Source organism: Trachypithecus francoisi, unplaced genomic scaffold, assembly GCF_009764315.1.
Source record: "Trachypithecus francoisi isolate TF-2019V2 unplaced genomic scaffold, Tfra_2.0 Lachesis_group10, whole genome shotgun sequence".
NCBI lineage: Eukaryota > Metazoa > Chordata > Mammalia > Primates > Cercopithecidae > Trachypithecus > Trachypithecus francoisi.
The window spans coordinates 97046578-97061073 of NW_022681455.1; the positions used below are offsets into that span (position 1 = coordinate 97046578).

A 14496-nucleotide genomic window follows, 5' to 3' on the forward strand; every position below is an offset into this window, starting at 1 on the left:
TGCTGGCTCTGTTTTCTTTGTGTGCCTTGGAAATAGGGGACTCCACACCCAAGAGAGCTGGGATGGTGGATTGCATTGAGGATCCAGGGACCTGGGTGCTGGGACCTTGTCCTATCACCTTACACACTGAGGGCCTTAAGGCAAATAGGCACCTGCCTCAGGTCAGTTTCTTAAATAGAAATGTAAGAGCGTGATGACAGGTGACATAACACCACAGGAATCTGTCACAGACTTAAGCTTTGGTAAGATAAAATCTATTAGTATGACAAAAAGAAAAAAACACCAAATCCATTTTTTTTTTTTTTTTTTGAGACGGAGTCTCGCTCTGTTGCCCGGGCTGGAGTGCAGTGGCCGGATCTCAGCTCACTGCAAGCTCTGCCTCCCGGGTTTACGCCATTCTCCTGCCTCAGCCTCCCCATTTTTTATATTGAACAGGACAATTTCAATAAATATATGGAAGACAAAAATAGGAAAAATAAAATTACATTACACATTTGTTCTAGGGTGTATATTTCAGACTGGAAACAGTTCACAGACTGGCCCCAGTATGTGTGTGGGTCACACACCTTCAACAGCACCAGCCAGGACATTCCCATGTGGAACCATCAGTCTTGGCCTGTCCAGAGTCTCTGATGTGACTCAGCATTATACCACTACTTGTTGTTATTAACCACTACTTGTTGTTATTATTCACGGCTGCTATGGCCTGAATGCTTGTGTCCCTCCAATATTCAGGTATTGAAATCTAACTTTCACTGTGTTGCTTTTAAGAGGTGGTACATTTGGGAAGTGACTATGGTATGCAGGCAAAGCGCTCATGAACGGGATTAGTCCTTAATAAGGGAGGCCTGAGGGAGCTTGTTTAACCCTTTCCACCATGTGAGGACCCAGCAAGAAAGAGACATCCATGAGGAACGGGGCCCTCACAAGACTCCAAATATGCTGGTGCCTTGACCTTGGACTTCCATGCCTCCAGAACTGAGAGAAATGTATTTCTGCTGTTTTAAGTACTCAGTCTAAGGTATCTGGTGATAGCAGCCCAAATGGACTCAGACAATACCATAGTTGACATTTTTACTCCAGACAAAAAAGCCAGGCCTGGTGTCCTTTGTCTTTCTCATCAGCCACATGAGCGCTGTCTTGTGGCCCTGACAGGGTCCTGCACTCTTCCCACAAAATAGGGATTCACACCAGAAATATAAAGCCATGAGCAAGACAGTCCCCGTCCCCCTAACAGAAACGGAAGGATGCCTGCCAGTTCTGTTACCACCTGCACCAATATGGGACTCAACATTTTTCTTTTAAATGATTCTTATTTCCTTAGATATATTTGTATGAGAAGCAAACTCATTAGCACTACTGAAAGAAGAACCAGTTTAACTTCCAGACAGAAGATTGCTATCAAATTCTCCTTATTCGGCCGGGCGCGGTGGCTCAAGCCTGTAATCCCAGCACTTTGGGAGGCCGAGACGGGTGGATCACGAGGTCAGAAGATCGAGACCATCCTGGCTAACACGGCGAAACCCCGTCTCTACTAAAAAATACAAAAAACTAGCCGGGCGAGGTGGCGGGCGCCTGTGGTCCCAGCTACTTGGGAGGCTGAGGCAGGAGAATGGCATAAACCCGGGAGGCGGAGCTTGCAGTGAGCTGAGATCCGGCCACTGCACTCTAGCCTGGGCGACTGAGCGAGACTCAGCCTCAAAAAAAAAAAAAAAAAAAAAACAAATTCTCCTTATTCATACCCCTCTGCATCTCTGTTTTGCTACCAGGACTGACACTGATGCTTGGTTTTGTTGAAAGATATCAAGCAATAAAGGGATGAACATACCTAGGCCAAAGAGAAGCTTCATCACTGACTTCTCTCCCTTGAGAAGCTGACAGGATTCAGACCCAGCAGTATCACTTCCCAGCCCTCTGACCCTGGGCAAGTGGCTTGAACTCCTTGTATTGTCATTGTCCAGATTAGGAATATGTGTTCATAAATAGAATGTATGTACCTTTTCGACAGCTGTGAGGGTTCAAAGATTGAAAGTGACTAAACAGGGCCTAACATGGATTAATGTTATATAAGGTAACAGGAATATGGAAGGAAATTGCTTTCTAATTTCATCCAGGATCTGCATGTGGCCTGCAATGATCCATCTTCTGGGGACATCCCACATTTTCCAAATTGCCATCCTGTAGTAGGGCGGCCAGCTAGGCTGTGGGGAGACCCTGGGTAGATGTATGCAAAGGAGTACCCAGAGAAATGTGCCCATTCAGCCTCTCAAGAATGGAGAATGGAAGAGAGGGAGACAGAGCCTTATGTCTGTCTTGTTGCTGTGCACAGGAGAAATGTGGCTGAGGGAACCACGTGAGGACAGACTCAGGCTAGGGGGGAAATCCAAAGGTCACAACCTCCACCAGTCCTTTGCACACAACTCTTTCCCTATGCTCCCGCTGCTGCTGATCCTGGAAGTTGAACATGAGGCTGGGTTGCACACAGTATCCGGGGGAGGTAAAGATGATGACAGTCCTGAGTCAGGCCAGGCCACTGCTCACGGCCCAGCCAGGGATCACAGGCAGTACTGACTCAGCAGGGGTGAGTGCAAGGGTCAGGGCTGGGCCTCTAGGGATGCAGTGATCTGCCAGCTGTGGGCAGGGCCAGAGGCCAGCTGTACCATAGTTTCCTTCATCCCTTTCCTTCTCACCTGTGTGGTGAGGCATTGGGCAGGTTGCGTAATTCCTCTGAAAGATGACTTAAGCACACCTGTCCCTGAATACTTTCTGTCCCTGTCCTGAAGCTTGTGACCTTCATTCAACAGGTTGCATGAAGTCAAATGACATGAAGAATGGGAAAGAATTTTATGTGTGTTCAAATGTTCTGGCAGCATCTTATCACAGAGGACTTTCTGCAGGAGAACATCGACACTCTTCCTGGCACTGGATCACCCAGGGATGCAACACCTCCACAGCATCCTGTCCAGAGAAATGCTTCAAAACAGTGAGCACTTCTCCAGGAGCAAGTTAGGATTTAATGGTATCTTATTCCAAGAAAATCAGTGCAGAGAGAATGATCATAATCACCATTGTTTATTAAAGCCTAGGCAGCAGCCAGGTCACTCTCTCTCTTGCTCTTATTTATTTATTTATTATTTATTTTTGAGAAAGGATCTTGTTCTGTTTCCAAACCTGGAGTACAGTGGCACGATCTTGCTCACTGCAGCTTCTATCTCCTGAGCTCAAGTGATCCTCCCTTCTCAGCCTCCAGAGCAGCTAGGACCACAGTTGCATGGCCTCACATCATCTAATTTTTGTAGAGGTGGGGTTTCTCCATGTTGCCTAGACTGTTCTCAAACTCCTGGGCTCAAACAACCTTCCCACCTCTGCCTCCCAAAGTGCTGGTATTACAGGTATGAGCCACTGTGCCCGGCCCACTCTCTCATTTAATCCATGCATTGAGATGTAATCTCCTTTCTACAAATGAGGTACTAGATGCTCAGAGAGTTTGGGTGACTTGCCCAAACCACATAGCCAGTAAAGTGGTGGAGTGGGCTGTGAACTAGGACTGCCTGACAACAAAACCCACGCCCTAGGCGCAGTCTGCCTTCTGAAATCGCTTCACAGGGAAGCAGCAGGTAAGCATGGTCCTGACTTCTAGGCAAGGAGACTCATCTTCCTCTTTGAACATCAAATAGTATTCCCTCCACAAATGGAGGGACTAACTTGTCATTAACAAGAAATCCAGGACTCTTTCCTTCCTAAGGAACATCACCATGCTCAGCCAGCTGCACAATCTGCCATAGCTGTGTTCTGAGAACTTCTGTAAATAAAGTATTAGCAATTATGGAGATGATGAAATCAAAAGCAAAATTCCAAAATAACTTCATCTGCAACCCATGATCAAACTGCATCTTCCCGGAGCATGCTGGTTTGAAGTAGTCAAGGAATGGAACTTGAAAGAGGAACAACCTCAGCCTGGATCTTGGGAGGAATTTCCAAAGATTCAGAGCCAAGTTCCAACAGGGAGCTCTCAGGGTTCAGCGAGTATCCTGAGTGTGCTGTCTGTGACGCTGGCTAGGCCAAGCCTGATGGTTCCTCATGAGAATGTCCTGGCCTGTGCTGCTGAAGGTGTGTGGTCCACAGTGGGGCCAGTCTGCTGTCTCCAGTCTGCAATGCAAATCATCTATGAACATATGTGCAGAGTTTGTAAATCTTCCATTTTTCTGTTATTTCTGTATGTATTTATTGAGTTTTTTGTGTGTGTAAAATGTAAAAAGGGGGTTCTACATTTTGTGTTTCATTATCTTCATAATCAATATTACTTTATTTACAAAGGTTTAGATCTGGGATGGATAGAAAATGAAAACTGTCCCTTCGCCATGGAGTTTGAGAAGCCCCGTGTAGGATTCAAGCAACTCAGGCATTGGAATCCACCCACTGGGTCACTTTCAAACCCAAAATCTGCTGAGGAACTGAACTTGGTCGGGGAAACCTGAGAATAAACATGAGGAATGGAGAAGTCTCTGTGCCACATTTAACATGATTGGAGCTGATCGCGTATGTCTCCATCCTCACATGGAAGCATGATTCGGCACAGTGCAGGTGCGTTTTACAGAAGATGGAGGTCTGTGATGTAACTGGGCTTGCCTGAAGGCACTCAGACTGTTAGAGGCTCACATTTCCATCCAGAGCCCAGTCTCTAATCTCCCAGTTCAATCTCCCACCCCAGTCCCTTATTCCAAAAAAAACACAGGAACCAGAACCAGAATCAAGTCTGTGTTTAATTATTATTCGCATATTTCACAGACAAAAGGAATGTAGCAAATGGGTCGGGGTTGTAGAAAACAAAATCCTGGATTTCACGTGTCGTTCTGTTTTCATCTGACAGCAGGGCAGTCCCGACATCAGGCGCAGCAGCTGCACTTCTCTGAAGCCCCTTTGCAGATACAGCCCTGGGCACACTTGGCACAGCCCACGGGGCAGCAGGAGCAGCAGCCTGGGGAAATAGGGAGACAGAGGTCACAGCAGACTTGACCAGGGAGCTCCCTGTCCCAACAGCAGGCCGAACTCGAGCTCAGACCCCAGCCCCCGAGGATCCTTAGTTCAAGATGACACGGCTTTGTCAGGAGACAACTGGTGGATGTTGAGGTGAGTCTTCCTGTGAGAGACTGCCCAGCCCCACAGGAGCCCTGGACAGAAGAGAAGACTGGAAAGGCAGTGATGCTGCCTTTCGGGGCCACTTGCCTTAAATCCCAGTTCCCCAGAAGCAGGCATTCAGGGCCAGCCTTGGGTTCCCTCCCAACCTTAGCCACAGCCCCAGATTCCTGGAGATGGCCCCACACTCACTCTTCTTGCAGGAGGTGCATTTGCACTCTTTGCACTCTTTGCACTTGCAGGAGCCGGCGCAGGCACAGGAGACACCTTCAAGGAAGAGAAAAAGCCAGTGAGTGGTGAATAAGATGCAAAAGGTACAACAGTGGGTCAAGGAGTGTCCAGTGCCCCCTCCTCTGTGCAGGGTCAGCCCTCAGAGCTCCTTTCCTACTCAGCAGAGGAAGACAGGCCCAATGTCCTCTCCATTCGTGCTGGGAAAACCAAGCACCCTCCATTTGTATTCCAAAGGTAAGTCCCAGGCTCCAGGCACAGCCTGGGAAGACTGCGACTTTGACATACTGTCCTGAACCCCGAAGAGGCAATGTCCCTTGCCTCCCATCCAATCCAGATGCTCAGAGCCTGGTTAGATAATTAGGGCCCAGCCAGCAGCTTCCTGACCAACGGGGTGATGTAGACCAGGACAGTCTTAAGCCTCAAGACCCTCAACTCTGACAGACACATAGGGAAGAAGGCAAAGCTCTCAGGAGCTTCGGCAAGAGGAAAGCACTGGACGAAGTAATGGAGTCCCCTTCACCTCAGATCGCAAAATGCGACCTCCTCAAACCCAGGGACACTCTCTATGGTGTATGGCAATTTGGCATCCCAAGACACAGAACCGGGGCGCCCCTTACCAGCGGCGCAGGAACAGTTGGGGTCCATTGTAAGCCGAGGCGAGACTGGAGTTCCCAAGCGAGAAGTAAAGAGGCGGTGGAGCAGGTGGAAGGCGTGGTGCAGCTCCACAGCCAGCGGTTCTTTTTATAGTCAAGAGAAGGGGCCGGGAACAGAGATCCCACCTCGCCTCTGCACTCAACCCTGCTGAGTCCCAGCCGCCCGCGGTCCTGGGACAGTCTGTGCGCAGCAGAAGGGCCGGGCGCAAAGCACCCTGAGCACAGGCAGGTCGGTGCGCACCGCCTGGCCGCCCCTTTCGCAGCGGCTCGCGCGGGAGGCGCTGTGCACCTAGGTGAGCTGCTTCTCTCACCCTGCCGGACCTTCCCATTTCCCCGAGATTACCTGCTACTCCCGCTCCTTGGCATTCCGCGTGCCCCGAGATCGTGGCCTGCGCCCCACACCCCCAGGCCTGCCCACTCCCTTCTCAACAGCTAAGGCTTTCCTGGAGTTCCAGTGCAACCCCAGTCTCTTGTTCAACTGTCTGGATTGGCGGGAGGAGGGAGCATAGCAAGGGAGTAGTGTGCAAGGGACAGGTGGAGGATGCGACCTTCGGATCTGTGGCATTGCCTGTCCCTGTCCCCGTCCCCACCTCGGTTCTTCCACCACGTTTCTCCTGTGCACAGCAACACGAAAGACACAGGGCCCTGCCTCCCTCCCATCAAAGTATACTTATTCATATCCCTCTATGTCTCTGTTTTGCTTCCAGGACTGACCCTGATGCTTGGTTTTGCTTAAAGATTTCAAGCAGTGAAGAGATGAACATACCTAAGCCATACAGAAACTTCATCACTGACCTCTCTCCCTTGAGAAACTGACAGGATTCACACCCAGCAGTGCCACTTCCCAGCCCCCTGACCCTGGGCTAGTGGCTTGAACTCCTTGTATTGTCATTGTCCAGATTAGGAATACGGGTTCATAAATAAAATGCATGTCCCTTTATGGTGGTTGTGAGGGTTCAAAGACAGAAAGTGACTAAACAAGACCAAACACAGACCCATGTAATGTAGAGTAATAGGAACATGAAAGGAAAAATAAAGCTCTCTTGCTTTCTAATTTAATGCAGGATCTTCATATCACCTTCAATGATCCCTCTTCTAGGGACATCCCACACTTTCAAAACTGCCATCCTGTAGTGGGGTACCCGGCTAGGCTGTGGGGAGACCCTGGAGAGATTTATGCAAAGGAGGACCTGGACAAATGTGGCCCATTCAGCCCCTCAAGAGTGGAGAATGGAAGAGAGAGAGGCAGAGCCCTGTGTCTTCCGTGTTGCTGTACACAGGAGAAACGTGGCCAAAGGACTGAGGTAGGAACCGGGACAGGGAGGATAAGGCCAGAGATGTGAAGTTCGCAACCTTGGCCTACCCTTTGCACACTAGTCCCTTACTATGTTCCTTGCTTTGTCAGATCCAGAAAGTGGAGCACAAGACTGGGGTTGCCCTCCACTCCAGGAAAGGCTTAGCAATTGACTGGAGACCTCCGCGTTGGTGAAGTTTGGTGGAAAGCCAGAATACTGTGGTAGGCGGAACGTAGCAGGCAACCTCAGGGAAGCTGGAAAGGCCCGGCAGCGTGAGAGAAGCCGCGCACTGGGGGCACAGCGCCTCCCTCGCGAGCCGGTGCGAAAGGGGCGGTCCCACGTTGTGCACCCAGCTGCGCTCAAGGGACCTTGCGCTTGGCCCATTTCCTGCGCACAGCCCAGGCCAGGAACGCGCGCGGTATGGACTCAGCGGGGCGGGTGCAGGGGCGGGTGCAAGGGCGGGGAGGGGAGTCTGCGCCCGACCCACTGTCCTAACTATAAAAGCACCCTCAGGCTGTTGGGCCCCACCACGCCTTCCACGTGCACCACCGTCTCTTCCCTTCTCGCTTGGGAACTCCAGTCTCGCCTCGAGTTGCAGTGGACCCCAACTACTGCTGCGCCGCTGGTAAGGGGCGCCCGGGTTCTGTGTCTTGGGATGCCAATCCCCAGACACCGTGGAGAGTGTCCCAGGGTTTGAGGAGGTCGCATTTTGCGATCTGAGGTGAGGGGGACTCCTTTATTGGTCCAGTGCTTTCTTCTTGGCCAAGCTCCTGAGAGCATTTTCCTCCTCCCTGTGCTCTGTGTCAGAGTTGAGGGTCCTGAGGCTCAAGGCAGTCCTGCTCCATGTCACCCCGTTGGTTACAGGGCTGCTGGCTGAGACCCAATTCTCTAACCTGACTCTGAGCAACCGGATTGGATAGGATACATTGCATGGGAGGGGACATTGCCTCTTCGGGGTTCAGGACAGAAAATCGAAGTCGCAGTCTTCCTGGGCCGTGTCTAGAGTGGGACTTTCCTTTGGAGTATAAATAGGAGGGTGCTTGTTTTTCCTAGCATGAAGGGAGAGGACATGGGTCTTCTCTTTCTCTGCTCTAAGTGGGAAAGGAGCTTTGAGGGCTGGCCCTGCACAGAGGAAGGGGAACTGGACACTCATTGACCCACTGCTGTACCTTCTGCGTCTCACTCACCACTCACTGGCTTTTTCTCTTCCTTGCAGGTGGCTCCTGCACCTGCGCCGGCTCCTGCAAGTGCAAAGAGTGCAAATGCATCTCCTGCAAGAAGAGTGAGTGCGGGGCCATCTCCAGGAATCTGGGGCTGTGGCTAAGGTTGGGAGGGAACCCAAGGATGGCCCTGAGTGCTTGCTTCTGGGGAACTGGCCTTCCTTTGTCCCTGTAGGCCATCACTGCCTGTCTAGTCTTCTGTCCTCTCCAGGGCTTATGTGGGATGGGGCAGCTTTCTCAAAGGAAGACCCACTCCAATGTCCACCAGTTGTCTCCTGACAAAACCATGCCATCCTGAAATGATGGTCCTCTGGGGCTGGAGAGAGGGATGGAGATCGGCCTCTGTTGGGGCAAGGAGGTCTCTGGTCGAGTCTGCTCTGACCTCTCACTCTCTCTTCCTCCCCAGGCTGCTGCTCCTGCTGCCCTTTGGGCTGTGCCAAGTGTGCCCAGGGCTGCATCTGCAAAGGGGCCTTGGACAAGTGCAGCTGCTGCGCCTGATGTCAGGATGGCCCTGCTCCCAAGTAAAAATAGAGTGACCCATAAAATCCAGGATTTTTTGGTTTTTTGATAAATCTTGACCCATTTGCTACATTCCTTTTTCTGTGAAACATGTGAATCATAATTAAACACTTAGACTTAATTCTGGTTCTGGTTCCTGTTGTGTTTTTTGGAACAAGGGACTGGGGTGGGAGATTGAACTGGGAGTTTAGAGACTGAACTCTGGATGGAAATGTGAGCCCCTAGTAGTCTGAACGCCTTCAGGAGGCCCCTTTAATTCACTGAGCTTGATCTTCTGTAAAATGCACCTGCACTGTGCTGGATCATATGAGCGTGGGGACATACGCGATCAGCTCCAATCATGTTAAATGTGGCACAGGGACTTCTCCATTCCTCGTGTTTATTCTCAGGTTTCCCTGACCAAGTTCAGTTCCTCAGCAGATTTTAGGCTTGAAAGTGACCCAGTGAGTGGATTCCAGTGCCTGAGCTGCTTGAATCCTACACGGGGCTTCTCAAACTCCATGGCGAAGGGACAGTTTTCATTTTCTATCCATCCCAGATCTAAACCTTTGTAAATAAAGTAATATTGATTATGAAGATAATGAAACACAAAATACAGAACACACTTTTTACATTTTACACACAAAAAACTCAATAAATACATACAGAAATAACAGAAAAATGGAAGATTTACAAACTGCACATATGTTCATAGATGATTTGCATTGCAGACTGGAAACAGCAGACTGGCCCCACTGTGGACCACACACTTCAGCAGCACAGGCCAGGACATTCTCATGAGGAATCATCAGGCTTGGCCTAGCCAGCGTCACAGACAGCACACTCAGGACACTCGTTGAACCCCGAGAGCTCCCTGTTGGGAGTTGGCTCTGAATCTTTGGAAATTCCTCCCAAGATCCAGGCTGAGGTTGTTCCTCTTTCAAGTTCCATTCCTTGACTACTTCAAACCAGCATGCTCCCGGGAAGATGCAGTTTGATCATGGGTTGCAGATGAAGTTATTTTGGAATTTTGCTTTTGATTTCATCATCTCCATAATTGCTAATACTTTATTTACAGAAGTTCTCAGAACACAGCTATGGCAGATTGTGCAGCTGGCTGAGCATGGTGATGTTCCTTAGGAAGGAAAGAGTCCTGGATTTCTTGTTAATGACAAGTTAGTCCCTCCATTTGTGGAGGGAATACTATTTGATGTTCAATCAAAGAGGAAGATGAGTCTCCTTGCCTAGAAGTCAGGACCATGCTTACCTGCTGCTTCTCTGTGAAGCGATTTCAGAAGGCAGACAGCGCCTAGGGCGTGGGTTTTGTTGTCAGGCAGTCCTAGTTCACAGCCCACTCCACCACTTAATGGCTGTGTGGTTTGGGCAAGTCACCCAAACTCTCTGAGCATCTAGTGCCTCATTTGTAGAAAGGAGATTATTCTCAATGCATGGATTAAATGAGAGAGTGGGCCGGGCACAGTGGCTCATGCCTGTAATACCAGCACTTTGGGAGGCAGAGGTGGGAAGGTTGTTTGAGCCCTGGAGTTTGAGACAAGCCTAGGCAACATAGAGAAACCCCGTCTCTACAAAAAAATACAAAATTATATGGCTCTGGTAGCCTGTGTCTGTCTGAGCTACTCTGGAGGCTGAGATGGGAAGATGGCTTAGGTCCAAGATATAGAGGCTGCAGTCAGCCAAGATTGTGCCACTGCACTGCAGGCTATGCAACAGAACGAGACAATGTCTCAAAAAAAAAAAAAAAAAAAAGGAAAAGGAAAAGAAAATGAGAGAGTGGCCTGGCTGCTGCCTAGGTTTTAATAACAAAGTTGATTATGATCATTATCTCTGCACTGATTTTCTTGGAATAAGATACCATTAACTCTATCTTGTCCCTGGAGAAGTTCTCACTGGTTTGGAAGCATTGCTCTGGATGGGATGCTGTGGTGGGGTTGCATCCCCAGCTGATCCAGTGCCAGGAGAAGTGTGGATGTTCTCCTGCAGAAAGTCCTCTGTGATAAGATGCTGCCCCAACATTTGAACACACATAAAGTCCTTTCCCATCCTTCATGTCATTTAACCTTCATGCAACCTGTTAAATGAAGGTCACAAGCTTCAGGACAGGGACAGAAAATATTCAGGGGCTGGCATGCTTGAATCATCTTTCAGAGGAACAAAGCAACCTGCCCAATGCCACACAGCTGAGAAGGAAAAGGATGAATGATCCTATCATATGGCTGGCCTCTGGCCCTCCCTACAGCTGGCAGATCATGGCATCCCTGGATACCAAACCCTGCCCATCTTAGTTCAAAGCTATAAGGGACCTTGGAGATGAACACATTTTGCTCTTCACTTGAGAGATAGGAACTGAAGCCCAGAGAGGTCATGGCTCTACACAGCCACCTGACTGCCAACTCAACGTGCTTCCAAAGCAGCCTCCCGGCCAGATGTTCAGCATCCTCATCTTCGTGTTGACTTGGTGGCATAGAGCAGGGGGTAAGGCATGATGCTGAGGTCAGCCTGCATGAGTGCCAATCCCACCTCTGCCGCTTTGTGTGTGATGCAACCTCTGTGTTTCAGTCTCATCAACTGGAGTATAATAATATCTGGCTTGTAAAATTAAATGACTTAATTCACGTAAAGAACTTAAGAATGGTGCCTGGCAAACGGTGAGTCATGTATAACATCAACTGTTGCTCATTATACATTGCATGGGAGATATTTATTTACCCACAGACAAAACAGCCAGGCCAGATGTGCTCACTTGTGTATCCTGTTATTCTCATCTACTACGTGAACATGTGTCCTGTGATCAAAGGGACATTCACTAACATTAGGGATATAAACCTATAAGCATGATTCCATGCCTCAAGTCAGATCAAAAAGAATATCATTTCTGCCCTTACAGTCACTGTACTTTACTTAACATACAATATCGAAATTATTAATATTTTCCTAAATATATTTTCATTTAAAGCAAACTCTTTTCCAGAAGCGAAAATGAAAATCAGTCTTATTCCACACATAGAAGGTAGTCAGAAGAAGTATAAATGTGTGTTGTATATCTATGTATATATATTGCAGTTATAGATTGCTTTTGTCACAGCTCATGGTTCAGCTTGTGACTTGACATTATTTAAAAGATGTCCAGCAATAGGGAAATGCTGATGACATACCCGGGCCAAAGGAAGGCCTGATCATGGACACTTTCTCTTGAGAGGCTGGCTAGATTCAAATCAGTGGTAACTTTTCCATTCTGATGTTGAGCAAGTTGCTTAAACTTTTTGGTACAGCTGTCAGATTAGTAAAGTGGGTTCATAATAGCATTTCCCTTTAGGATTGCTGGGAGGGTTCAAAGAACCAATGGTTTAAGGGGTCCTGGCAAAATCTAAATGTTATATGACAGCATGAAAGGAAAAGAGAGAGGCTGACCCTTGGGTCGCCAGGTTGTGTGTACAGGGGGAACGAGTTTGAGGGTCCTAGGTGGGAAGAGCGACAGGCAATGCGGTGGGGAGGGCGGGAAATAAACGAAAGTCACCTCCACCCCGCACATCTGCGCACGGCTCACTTTCTCTGCTCCTGGCTCCCGCCAATGAAGAAGGTGAGCACCAGGGTGGAGCTGCACACGGAGCCGGGAGAGGCAAAGCTGATGACGAAAGTGCGGGGCCGGGATGGGGAAAACGCGACCACCTGGGGATGAAAAATAGCCCTCAGGTTGGCAGAGGCGTCATGTACCTCCAGGAGCACAGCCCCTACCACACGAGCGGGCACCAAAGGAGCGTCCCCCGGGGGCCCACTAGGCTGCATTCAGGGGATGGTGCACCCGACTCGCCTGCTGCGCACATCCCAACCCAGGACCCCAGGCGCAGGGGATTCCGCTTGGGGGTAGGGGAGGAGGTGCTCTGCATCGGGCCCCCTCTTCTAACTATAAATTGAGCTCCCGGTTCCTAGAATCCACTACGCCTCCCACCTGCTCCACTCCTTCTGCGCCGCTCTCTTAGAAACTTCAGCTGCAACTCTCGAAATGTACCCCAAGTGCTCCTACTCCACTGGTAAGAGATTCGGTGTTTCCGGGCCTTAGGATCTCCATTTTCATTCCAGAGGATAGAGTGTTCCCGGGGCAGGAGGGAGGTGCATTTGAGCTCTTCCTAAAGCGGCCTCCTTTACTTTGCACTTCTCGTGCTTTCTCCCTGCCAAGCGCCTTCATCACCACTTAGAATGTTGTCATCTTCCCAGCGCCTCCCATTTCTGAGTCGAGAAGATTGAGGCTCAAACTGCCCTCCTCCGAGTCACCCAGATCGCCAGTAGGGTCCTGGGCTGGGACCCAGTGCTCTGTCCAGCATTAGAGTTGCCTGCGGTGGATGGGAGGCAGGAAGGATTCCTGACGTAAGGCCATGTGAAGTAAAATTAGGCGGGCGTCTGCCCATCCAAGCTTGTGTGGAGAAAAGGTGAGGCTGGGCTTCCGTGTGCCCGAGCAGAACAAGGTACCAGGTTTCCCGTGCACTGAGCAGGAGCCTGCTAAAGGCCTGCTCCTAACCCTGCACCACACTCACTGCTCACTGCCTTTTTCTCTTCCTTGCAGGTGGGTCCTGCACCTGAGCCAGCTCAGAAGGAAGCAGCATCTTGGCACACGCCTGTAGTCCCAGCTACTCTGGAGGCTTAGGCAGGAGAATTGCTTGAGCCCGGGAGACAAAGGTTGCAGTGAGCCCAGATCGAGCCACTGCACTCCAGCCTGGCCGATACAGGGCGATTCCGTCTCAAAAAAAAAAAAAAAATCCCTCAATAGAGAAGTGCTGACAACAAACCTAGGCCAAAGGAAGGCTTGATCATGGACACCTCTTGAGAGGCTGGCTGGACTCAAATCAGTGACAAGTTTTCAGCTCTGTGATGTGGAGCAAGTTACTTAAACTTCTTGCTACAGTTGTCAGATTAGTAAAACGGGTTCATAAATAGTATTTCCCATTAGGATTGTTGGGAAGGTTCAAAGAATGAATGATTTAGAAAGGCCTGGCACATTCTAAATGTTACATGATAAGAACATTGAAGAGAAATACCGAGTTCTCTCTTTGATTGAAAGCAGGGTCTGCATGTCATCTAAAGTCATCCTCTTTGGAGAGCATTCCTCATTTTCAAAACTGCCATCCTGCAGTGGGGTGGCCAGCAGGCCTGGGGTAGTCCCGGAGAATTATATGTAAAGGAGGACACTGACAAGTGTGCCCGCCATCACCTCAGAGGAGGAGCATGGAAGGAAGAGAAAGAGGCTGACCCGTGGTCGCCACGTTCTGTGTACTGGGGAAACGAGGTTGAGCGACCTAGGTGGGAGGAAGGACAGACAATGAGAGGGGAGGGCGAGGGAGAACCAAAAGTCACCTCCATAGTGACTCATCATAGAGCTGCACACAGACCCGTCGAAGCCAATGGAGAGGCAAAGCTGATGGAGACGGTGCGCGGAAGGAGGAAGGGAAG

The 14496-nt window shown here is 49.7% G+C and overlaps 1 protein-coding gene and 1 long non-coding RNA gene across 2 annotated transcripts in view; one reads left to right on the plus strand and one right to left on the minus strand.

Annotated features, from left to right (window-relative positions):
- Positions 1-4951: 4951 nt before the first annotated feature.
- The window catches only part of LOC117087828 (metallothionein-1L-like), a 29676-nt gene continuing 20131 nt past the window's right edge, over positions 4952-14496 (minus strand). Inside the window, exons 4-5 of the mRNA XM_033218470.1 lie at positions 5329-5401; positions 4952-4978 (exon numbers count right to left, since the gene is read on the minus strand). The gene's annotated coding sequence lies outside the window, so the exon portion shown is untranslated. The remainder of the gene's footprint in view (positions 4979-5328; positions 5402-14496) is intronic.
- On the plus strand, positions 7846-9175 carry LOC117087830. Its single transcript, XR_004438926.1, has 3 exons — positions 7846-7940; positions 8532-8597; positions 8942-9175. It is a non-coding gene; the product is annotated as an uncharacterized LOC117087830 (long non-coding RNA).